The sequence below is a fragment of the Amborella trichopoda genome, chromosome 1 (assembly GCF_054954075.1).
Source record: "Amborella trichopoda isolate Santa Cruz 75 chromosome 1, AtrichopodaSantaCruz75HAP2 v2.0, whole genome shotgun sequence".
Classification (NCBI taxonomy): Eukaryota; Viridiplantae; Streptophyta; class Magnoliopsida; order Amborellales; family Amborellaceae; genus Amborella; species Amborella trichopoda.
In genome coordinates, this window is record NC_142336.1 from 48,498,957 (window position 1) to 48,509,256 (window position 10,300).

Genomic DNA, 10,300 nt, shown 5'->3' on the forward strand with positions numbered 1-10,300 from the left:
TTTCATTTTTATTTTCATTGATGTTTCAAATCACAAAAAAATATTTATTTGACATTAATGTTCCAAATTTTTAAGATATGTATGTGATACTTGAGCCAACTATGTTGTGGAATATTTGTATTAAAAAAATTGAAAATAGCTAAACCAAAGAGCGAGTAAAAGTTAAAGCAAAAAGTGAATAGAATAAAGAGAAAGATGGCTATCAAAAGTAGAAGAAAAAAAAAGGAGAGAGACATTCACTCCCATAGGAATTTACTGTTCATTTGCTCCCTCGGGTAAAAACTAATATAAGAGCTTAAGCTTTTTTGGATGTAACATTATCAACCATATATACCTTTAAAAAAAGAAATTTCCAAATCAACCTCTATATATTTTCCTCCAAGAAAGTCTTCCGATAGAGGACCATGGAAAATGTCATTAAAACATTTGAGCTCAAAAGTTCTCCAAATTAATCTTCCCTCCCATCACTGACTCTTGACCATCCATAATCCATATTTTCTTATTTCTTGAATAATGGTCACTGCATCCACCCTCTACTGAAATAATGAATAGGCGCAAACACTATATAGTCCAGCTTCACTGTTTGTTCATAGGCCTGGAAATAGGGATACTCTGGGGTTAATGGAGAGTTTGCAGACCTAAAAAAACCACGGAAAGAACAAGAAGCAAGCACAAAGGCCCCCAGTTTAAAAAGAAAGGAAACCTCAGGCAATCTGTAGAAAACTAATTATAAAGCAGACAAAATAAGAATCACAAACTAAGGAAAATATCACCTGTTTATTAAGCTGCCTTTGGCTTGACCATATATCACCCATAGTAGTAACATTTATGCTCCGACCTGAGGTCCGGCTGGCACCACTGGAGTATCCCATGAGCCCACTTGCAATCCATGGAAGGGGAAGGGCCCAAATTAACAGTCAGAATCGCATTAGCCAAATTGAATTCTATGTTGCTAGCCTTCCTACCTCTGAGGCCCCAATGGTGTTAGTCGACAGAGGCAAAGCAAGGAATTGATCAATGGTGCTAGTGCGGTACGAAATCAATTTGAGGTTTTTTTACCATTGTACGGGGAAAACTCTACTAAATCCCAAAATTTGTAATTATTCCATTGATAATGAATCATTTTCTTGCCAGTTGCTCATTGATGTAGCCCGATTTTAGTTGAATCACGTATGTTGTATGTTTATAGTGCTTTGATTATGGTTTGTAGTTTGTGGTTGTGTTGTTAAGTTTTTATTTTACTTTATCTTGATTTTATTATATTTCTGCCAAATTTACTACACCATATATTTAATTCTTGGGTACTGGATTTCTTGGAATCAATTTATTAGTGATTGGCAAGTTGGTTTCAAGGTGTTAGATTTGCTGTAGTGGGGGGGGTTTCGTAACAAGAGGCAATCGAGATAGTCTCGGTTCCTAACTAATGGCATCAAAGCTCAAGGGAAATTTGTAATAATTTGAGAAATGACTAGCTGCAAATTTGAAGTAGAGATGTTTGATGAAAGGAATGATTGAACTTTAGGAAGTAAAATTTCATGATATATTGGTGCAACAAGGTCTCTATAAAACACTATAAGGAAAATCTAAGAATCAGGAATATATAAAGGATGATGATTGTGAAGAAATGGATAAGAAGGCACTGGCCATTATTCACTTGTGTTTAGATATGAGATACTATTTAATATAATAGAAGAAAAAATGGTGGTAGATTTATGGGTGAAGTTAGAAAACTTGTGTTAAACAAAGTCCCTCATAAACCAAATTTTCTTAAAAAGAAAATTGTACTCTTGAGGATGAGAGGTGATATGAAAGTATCAAAACAATTGAATGAATTTAACAACATTATTTGTTAACTCGAGAATATCGGGGTAAAAATAGATGCGGATGATAAGGCAGTGACATTACTTTGCTCGTTACCGGAGTCTTATGACAATCTCGTTACTACCTTGAGTTGTAACAATGAAGAAGCCCTCGAATTGGATTCGGTTTGTAGTGATGTACTTTCCAATGAACTTCGAAAAAAGGTATCAATGGATGATTTGATGGGCTTAAAATTGTATGTACTTATGAGAAGAGGCTGATTGGATGAGCAAGTTGGTTCATCAAGAGATTCTTCAAGTGGCCGATCAAAGTTGAGGGGGTTATGAGAAAAGTTGTTGGATTTATGACAAGTCTGGCCACAAAAAAAATTGTTGACAAAGAAAATTGCATTTCCGGTTCGGGAATAGAAGGGCAAGGTGAGGCCAAGAATGATGTTCATCAAGTTAAAGAATCAATATCCGATTATATTGAAGAAGAGGTATTGATGGTGAATGCAAACCAATGTACTACCAAAGTTGGATACTTGATAGTGGAGCCATATATCATATGTGTCTGCATATATCGTGGTTTGATGCATATGAGCTATGTGATGACGGTTTGGCATCAATGAGAAATAATTCAATGAGTAAAACGATCGGAATGTACTTGATTCATATAAGAATGTATGATAGGATGATGGTTTGAAAATGTAAAACATGTGCCAGATTTAAAGAGGAGCATGATTTTACTTTCTTCTCTTGATATAAACGGCTACAAACTTACATCAAGTAGGGAATTGGGTTATCCCGATTTTCCACCAAGCGTTAGCAATGTTTTTCTAATATCATATAACTAGATAAAAGAAACCTCGAAAGTTTTACATATTTTATTCAAGTATCTTCTTCTAATATTTGAATTCAATCAGCATTTTCTTCTATTATCTTGTAAACCATATTGAAAAACAGTAAAAAGAAACACTGATAACAGGAAATACATAATGGTAACTAAGACCAACCCCTCACCAGTCAATGTTGTCTACCAGATGGTTAGGTCCATATAGGCTGAATTGATCATTCTCGCTGGCCATTAGAAGTCTGCAATGCACATAATTCAAAGATGAAAATGAAATAATAAGCCATCTATGTTAACAGACAGACTCCATACATTAATTACTAGACCCAGACCCAAACCCAACCCTACCCACTCAGGTCGAGTTTCGACTCTAAATTAAATCACGTCAATTTGGGTATGGGTTGATAGCGCTATGGCGAAGAGATGGCGCCCTACAGAGAGAGAGAGAGAGAGAGAGAGAGAGAGAGAGAGAGAGAGAGAGAGAGAGAGAGAGAGAGAGAGAGAGAGAGAGTGTGTGTGTGTGTGTGTGTGTTTTTGATGAGTAGGGTTTCAACTCCATGATAGAAACTGGCAGAGAAAAAGATTCTTTTATGGTAAATACATGGAAAAATATTTCTCTATTTTTGGTCAAAATAGAGAAAGCGATTTTTGTCAGAAAAAGACTATCTCAGATTTTGGATCCAATAGTAGAAATGAACAATTTTCCTGAAAAACTATATCCTGGTAATGTTTTTCCAAGGATCCAAACAGCCCCTAAGTATCTTTTTTGGCTTTTTTTGTTTTTTTTTTAGACAAAGTTTTAAAAGAGAGGATCAATGCCACTGGAGTATTATGCATCTTCCATTCAAGATGTTGATACATGATTTATATAAAATCAGTTACTTCTATGAAGATAGATTTCAAGAAGTTCCAACCCTAAACTAAAACCAAAACTAAAGAGCATCTTACTTTAGTCATTTCACTGTTGGGCTCACCCGTTAAAGCCTTTTTACACAAATGTGGACGCGTCCAGTGGAACCTAGATTTATAAGACACAAAATACACTATAATCGATGTGCGTGTGCATATTAAAGAATCTCCACACAAAATACACCAAAATCGATTTATTAGGAATCTCCACTCCGTATAGCTATAAAAACTTTCATAAATCGGAATCTCCACTGATAATATTAAAGGATCAACCATTGCGAAATCTTAAATCAAGTGAAATACATCTCTTTGAAATTTTGGAACTCACAGATTCACATTAAAAAGCAATACATGACCATGAAGTACGTGCAAATAGAAAACCAACTAAAAACATACAATAAATACTAATAATTTTATTTCTTCACACACTAAAAAGTGAAGAAAATAGACAACATTTCCACACTAGACATCCAGAACAGCCGTTGCAGAAGATTCAAGCATATTCATAGAGAGACAAATATGAACGAAAGTAGGTGCTTTTATACATCATTTCATTCTCCCCCTTGGAAAAAGTTTGTATAAGGATGCTACCTTATAATGTAGAACTACCCCCTAAAAAATTTATCAGAAAAGGAAGTTTTAATGTTGAAAAACCTTTTGATTGATCATCTCGACATCGAGATGTATGACTATGAAAAATAAAAAGATTTTAAATATCAGAAATAGTACATTTTATAACATATTATCTACACCATCCATTTTCAAGAATTTCATATGTTTATAGATCTATTTGATTTTTAACCATTTTTAAATTTTATAATTAGATATAAAAATAGATTTTGAGATAATCCTAAGAACATTTTACATCAAAATTATATATCACCATAAAATTTGAATGCGTCTGTAAGCAAACTGCACCCTTACCGGAATATCCCCAAATAAAGTTTGCTTAGAGATTAATTTAAAACGGAATCTACCACCAACCTACAAGTCCAAAAAAACCCAAAAAAGTAAGTAAATAAAAAAGGGAAAAATATTCCTCACACGTGGAGAAGTCAATCATGAGCGTCCAGAAAATCCAGGTGTAGGAAACGATGTAAATAGACATTTTACCTTCGAATCATTAGAAATCAAATGAATATCCAGCCGCTTAACGAATTAGTGGACGGTTCACAGGATGCAACAGGAATACAGGATCCATAAAAAAATCGGAACCATCCACTACCAAATTTTCAAATCTATTGTTCGTTGCAGTAATACAAGCGCGTAAATCCTCCATAAAAGGAGTTTTTCTCCAGATATTTCTCCATTTGTGTTCTTAGATTTGGGAACGTAGAAGAAGAATGAGAAGTACCTGTGAAATTTCTGATATTTGTTATTCCAGAATCAGAGTAAGAACTGCTCGTGATCTGAAAATTCAATGGAACAAAATCATCACCATGATGTGGTAAAGAAATGGTGAAATTCTTATGGATCAAAAAAGAACAAAAAGAAATGGTGAAATTTTGTATTAAGAAAACTGATTTCAAAGCCCAGAACATTGAGGGGGGGACAACCCAAATTCTCAGGTGCTCTGCGAAGTGGTGAGAGTGATGAATCCTAAGTTGCAGAGGAAATGCGAAGGTGAGAGTGATGAATCCTAAGCTTTTAACAAGGGGCTTTGGAAAAGGCATGTGATGTGAGGGGAGTGACGTAAGAATAACGGAGGAAAGACGACGTGTATTATGAATATGGCCCACCATTGCTGATGCCATTGGAAGCAAGAATCGTCCAAAAACGTTACATGATTCTCTTTTTTTCTTTTTTCTTTTTTTTTTTAAAAAAAAAAAAAAAAACTTTTAACAAGATTTCATTGGGGAAATGAAAGAAGTACAAGAACTTGGCTTTAAAACATGTACAAGCACTTGGCCTTGAAAACCAAGCAAGGAAAAGAAAAAGAAATGAAATGAGAAAAAAGAAAATATTATTTTTTCAATGTGTCTCAAAATGTTTTTAATGCAACGATCTAGGAAATCCCTAACAAAGCTTTTTTAATCATAATGCAAATATTTGAAATCAATTTTTGTTATTTTTTAATTTTTTCGTTTTGCAATTTTATATTGATTTAATTTTTTTTATATTAATATTGATTCTTACATCCTATAATGTGAAAAATCATTTTTTCCATTTTGAATACTTGATCTTATGTATTTTTCTATATTTTTCCTTTTTTGTTAATTTAAAAATTATTTTTTTGAAGATTTTTTTTTTTTTTGGTTCTCTTAGGTAGGGTTTAGATATTTTTTAATATTTATATTTTATTTAATTTTTGTTTTGATTTAGGATATACATCAAAAATTTCAAGGAAACCAAAATTTTCAGAAATATTATTATTGCTTATTGTCTTTGGTTCTACGTTATCTTAAGTAGGGTTTAAATAAATTTAAATAATATATGCGTTCATTTATTTTCTAAAAAAAGGCAAATTTTGTAAATTAGAAAGTCAAATTTTTAGTGTGGGTAAGTAATTTTTTAGTGTTCTAGGTTGTGCAAGATGGGGTTTTAGATAGTTTTTAAATAATATTGTTTTTATTTTTATTTTTTTTCTCAACTTGGGCCTCCCTGAAAGTATTTGAGAAAATTTGAATTTGTAATTAATATTATGATCATTCTTGGGGGGAATGTAGCTAATTTTTTAATAATATGCTTGTTTTAATTTTTTGTCTTTGTTTGGGGTTTTCTTGAGTAATTTGAGAAAATCCCAAAAAAAAATTTATAAATGATATGTTAATTTTTTTTCATTAGCTAAGGTTCAAATTTTGTTGTTATTGCACGTTTTTTGCTACGTAACGTTTAGATTTTTATTTTTTAGCCTTTCTCATTATTCTTTTATTTTTATTATTATTATTATTTTTTTTTATTTTTTTTCGCGTTCTTCTGCTTTTACATGGACCGGTCCTCCTTACCCGTGGATCCAAATAGAAGCCTGTATCCAAAACTAGGGATAAACTTGCTCTTTCCTTCCTATGGAGCAATGATTTTATGCAATGGTTTTATCATAATATAATGTAACAACTTTCAAAAACCATGTTATGGCTATTTGTTTGGTCTAAATTTTGAAATATACACTCTTTTCATTCTAATGAACAATCATAAAAAATAAAAATAAATTGAAAACCCAATTTAGAAAACATTTTTTAGCCCAATTAACATAGATCGTTCATTTTGGTGATATGCTTATATCTAGGCCTTAAAAGGATTTTTTCATTTCCAATCTTTTTGGATGACTTTATTATCATTAGATGAACAATGTTAAAAAAGAAAAAAATGATTTTGAGTTTATAAAAGCTAAGATCTTGAAATTCACCAAAAGAATGGTCTAGATTCGTGTTTTGAAGGGACTCATTTTGACCATATCTAAGGTTCAAATTGAAATTTTTTTTGCTTTTTTTTTAGTTTGAGAATTGAAATGAAGATAGTGTATTCTAAATTTTGGGTCATACAAATAACACAAACATGATTTTCTAGAAGTGTCTTTGCATTAAAGTGTGATGCAACCGTTGCATGAAATCATTACTCTTTCCAATGTTCTCTATTATTTGGTTTAAGAAAATCAATGTTTGCATGTAGTTATTCGCACCATTTACATGCATTTTTGCAAGCCATGGCTGACGTTGACTTGTAATGAAAAATGCCACTTTTTATCCATGGACGCGGTTAGCACGCGGGCTTAGAAATGCAGCCTCTTAAAAGTTTATATTTAAGATGGATTTTTTGACTCAATTTTTAAGAACATATAATCTCTAACATAGAAATCATGAATATAAAAAAATAAATAAATTTAAAAATTTAAAAATAGTAATTCTATTAAAAAATATAGTGCGATTAAAGCTGGCGATATATGGAGAGAGCAAATATGTGGATGGATGAAGATGGGGAGGAAAATGATAGAATAAAATGCCTTCATCAATTGCTTGATAATATTTAGCATGCATGAGTCTTTCTTGTAAGTAATGCGGTCTTTATTAATGAAGTATAGCCAATTCATTAATAATATATCACTTTATTTGTTTGATGTGAGGTCCACCATTTACACATAAGCCTAGTTGCTGAGCATAACAATGAGAGTGTATCACTTGCCATCATCATGAATACCATGAGTTGTTCACAATCTGTATAATAAACATACTCTGCTATGAACAAAAATATTAATATGCCAACCCAGATTGAAAAACACCCAAAACCTTGTTTTTTAGATTTGCAATTATCGAAAACAATGGTCACTAAGAAAATAGTAGTCCTCAAACCCTGCGAGATATGAGAGGGAAGACTCTTTGGAAAGTGTTTAACTCGGGCAGAGGGGGGAAAAGCCTCTTCCTCTCTCCTAGTTTCACCATGACCTGTGACTTAGCCCTTGCCCTTGGAGAGACCAACATCTTTCTTGGGAGCCATGAAAACTAAGGAGAAGGAAGAAGATGAGAAGAAGAGTGAAGAAGAAGAAAAAGATTTGGAAAGCTCAAAGATTTCCTGAAATGGAATGAGGATATGAATATTCCCGTCCAAAACCCATTATATAGGCTTCAAAATCGAAATACAAGATGATAAGGCAACCCAAAGTTGCCAAAGTCGCAAAAAACTGGTTTTGGAGGTCGGTGGCCTAGGCAACACAAGGTCTGTCGCCCAGGTCTGTGCACTGGGCATGTTGCCCATTTTTTTTAGATAAAAATGCCCCTACTCTTATTCTAGAGGGGGCTGAATTGGGTCTTGTTATGCATTTTCTTTCAAACAAATATTGTTTTTCAAATATTTAATTGATTTTCAAAAGTTTCAAACACTCTCTGGTGCCCCGAGTTTAAACTACCAACCAAAGTTGTAATTCAGAAAAACGTCAAACTCGTGTGATGTTAAAGAGTCGAGACAGAAAAATGTTTAACCCGTGTAACGACAAAAAGATCGGGTACTTAATATCAATTCAACGTCAAATCCATGCAACGCAAAAGAGTCGAGACGGGTACCAAATCATCAATTGCTGCATGACGTTAAATTGCTCAAAAGGCTCTATGGCTGCAGTAGTTAAAACTGCTAACCAAAAATTTGTTTTTCAAAATATCTTTCTCATTTCAAAACTTTTCACTGAATGTCTTGTGTTTTCAAAAGCTGTAATTTCTTTATTAAAATCATGACTTTTCCAAGCTTCAGGTTCTATTTCAAATCTCCCATTGTTTTCAAAATTTATAAGTGGACTTGTAAAAACCGAAAAAGTTTGGACACCCATACATGGATGCTACCACATTGCTGCCTCATCTCTCTCTTCAAAATGGGCTGGGTAAACATTTTCCTAAACAGGTAAGACCTTCGGAAACCTTAAGGGAGATCAAAGAAAATGACAGGTTCAAAAATTTGAAATTGTGAATACCTCTGAAGTTAAGTAGCATGGCCAAAAAATCCAACTCGAGTTTCAAGCTTGTGTAACTCACTGGAACATCTCACATCGAAAACCCTAGGATGAAAATGTCTTAGGTGGGTGAGCGAGAAATACAATATCTTGGAGGGAAAATTGGTGTGCCCTCTGACCACGACTTCAGATAAATTAAAATATCAACAGTGTCTATTTCTATGACACTCACCTATCTCTCGAAGGACAGGGAGCACCAAAGAGGGGCAACTATAGACACCCAACTTTGAAAACTAATAAATTCAATGGTTTTCTAAACCCTAGACTGCCTTAGGACTACATTATCCTAGTAAACCCCCGGACCATAGACTACTATAGTCCATACTACCTGTCAGAATCCCGTAGACTCACTGTTTTTTTAATAAATCAAATAAAAATAGCAAAATTGCCTAATTTTTAGTATGCAGTATCATACAAGCCCATAGATCACCTCAGAATTGGAATCTACCGATTCTGGGCATATTTGGTGTGAGCAACACTACTGCCCAAAATTGTGTATTTTGACCCAGCTCATCTCCCAGATCATTTTTTGGCTAGGTTCATTGAACCTTGACCATTTTGGTCTGGGCGACATTGGTAGTGTCTCCCAAGCCTTTGACCACCAAAATGGTAGTCTAGGCTATAAAATCTTCTTGTTATGGGGTATTATCTATTTCAGCTGATTTTCAACCCATATAAGCACATTTCGTGACCAATTTTTAGGGTTAGACCTTGTTAGCTTGTATGCCAAGAAATCTGAGAGACTCTGAGACCTGAGAGGAGACCTTGTAACCAAACCCTAGATCTAGACAAACCTTAGTAAGCTTTAGGTCAATAAGCCTGCAACCATTAGATTAAAAAGTCCATTCAACCAAGTCAAGGCTTGGTCAGTGTTGAAGAGAGACATGGGGGATCCACGGTCGAAATTACGGCCGCGTCCTGATACGGACGAGGGCTCAAAGCCTCGGGTTTGCGGGGCCAACTGGCCTGGACAGGTATTCTTTTCATGCTCTCTGGATCAAAGCTGACTCTGCCACTGACATGATAACAGATCTGCTCATTTTGAACAAATTTGAACTTAGATTAGAATTTGATTGACCCCCACTCTTTATCACTTTTTAAAAATAAGTTTGTGGTTTGGATCTAGTCCACCTTCATTTCGAGATTGTTCTGATCTACATCGTGAACGATTACATAATATTACACATTAGAAAAATACACTGCTCAAACTTAGTAAAATCGACAATAGGGTTCAGGATTTTTTTGAGTTTCGCTATCAGGGTTGACATGGGGAAAAATCGTCGTGAAGTCTGGTTGAATATGTAG

At 33.9% G+C, this 10,300-nt stretch overlaps 1 long non-coding RNA gene across 1 annotated transcript; it reads right to left on the bottom strand.

Moving 5' to 3' along the window:
• Positions 1-349: 349 nt before the first annotated feature.
• Positions 350-5,199, bottom strand: LOC110007937 (uncharacterized). The gene is made up of 5 exons (XR_002282286.2): positions 5,118-5,199; positions 4,916-4,970; positions 2,823-2,894; positions 774-879; positions 350-595 (listed from the first exon to the last, which is right to left on the bottom strand). It is a non-coding gene; the product is annotated as an uncharacterized LOC110007937 (long non-coding RNA).
• Positions 5,200-10,300: the final 5,101 nt, after the last annotated feature.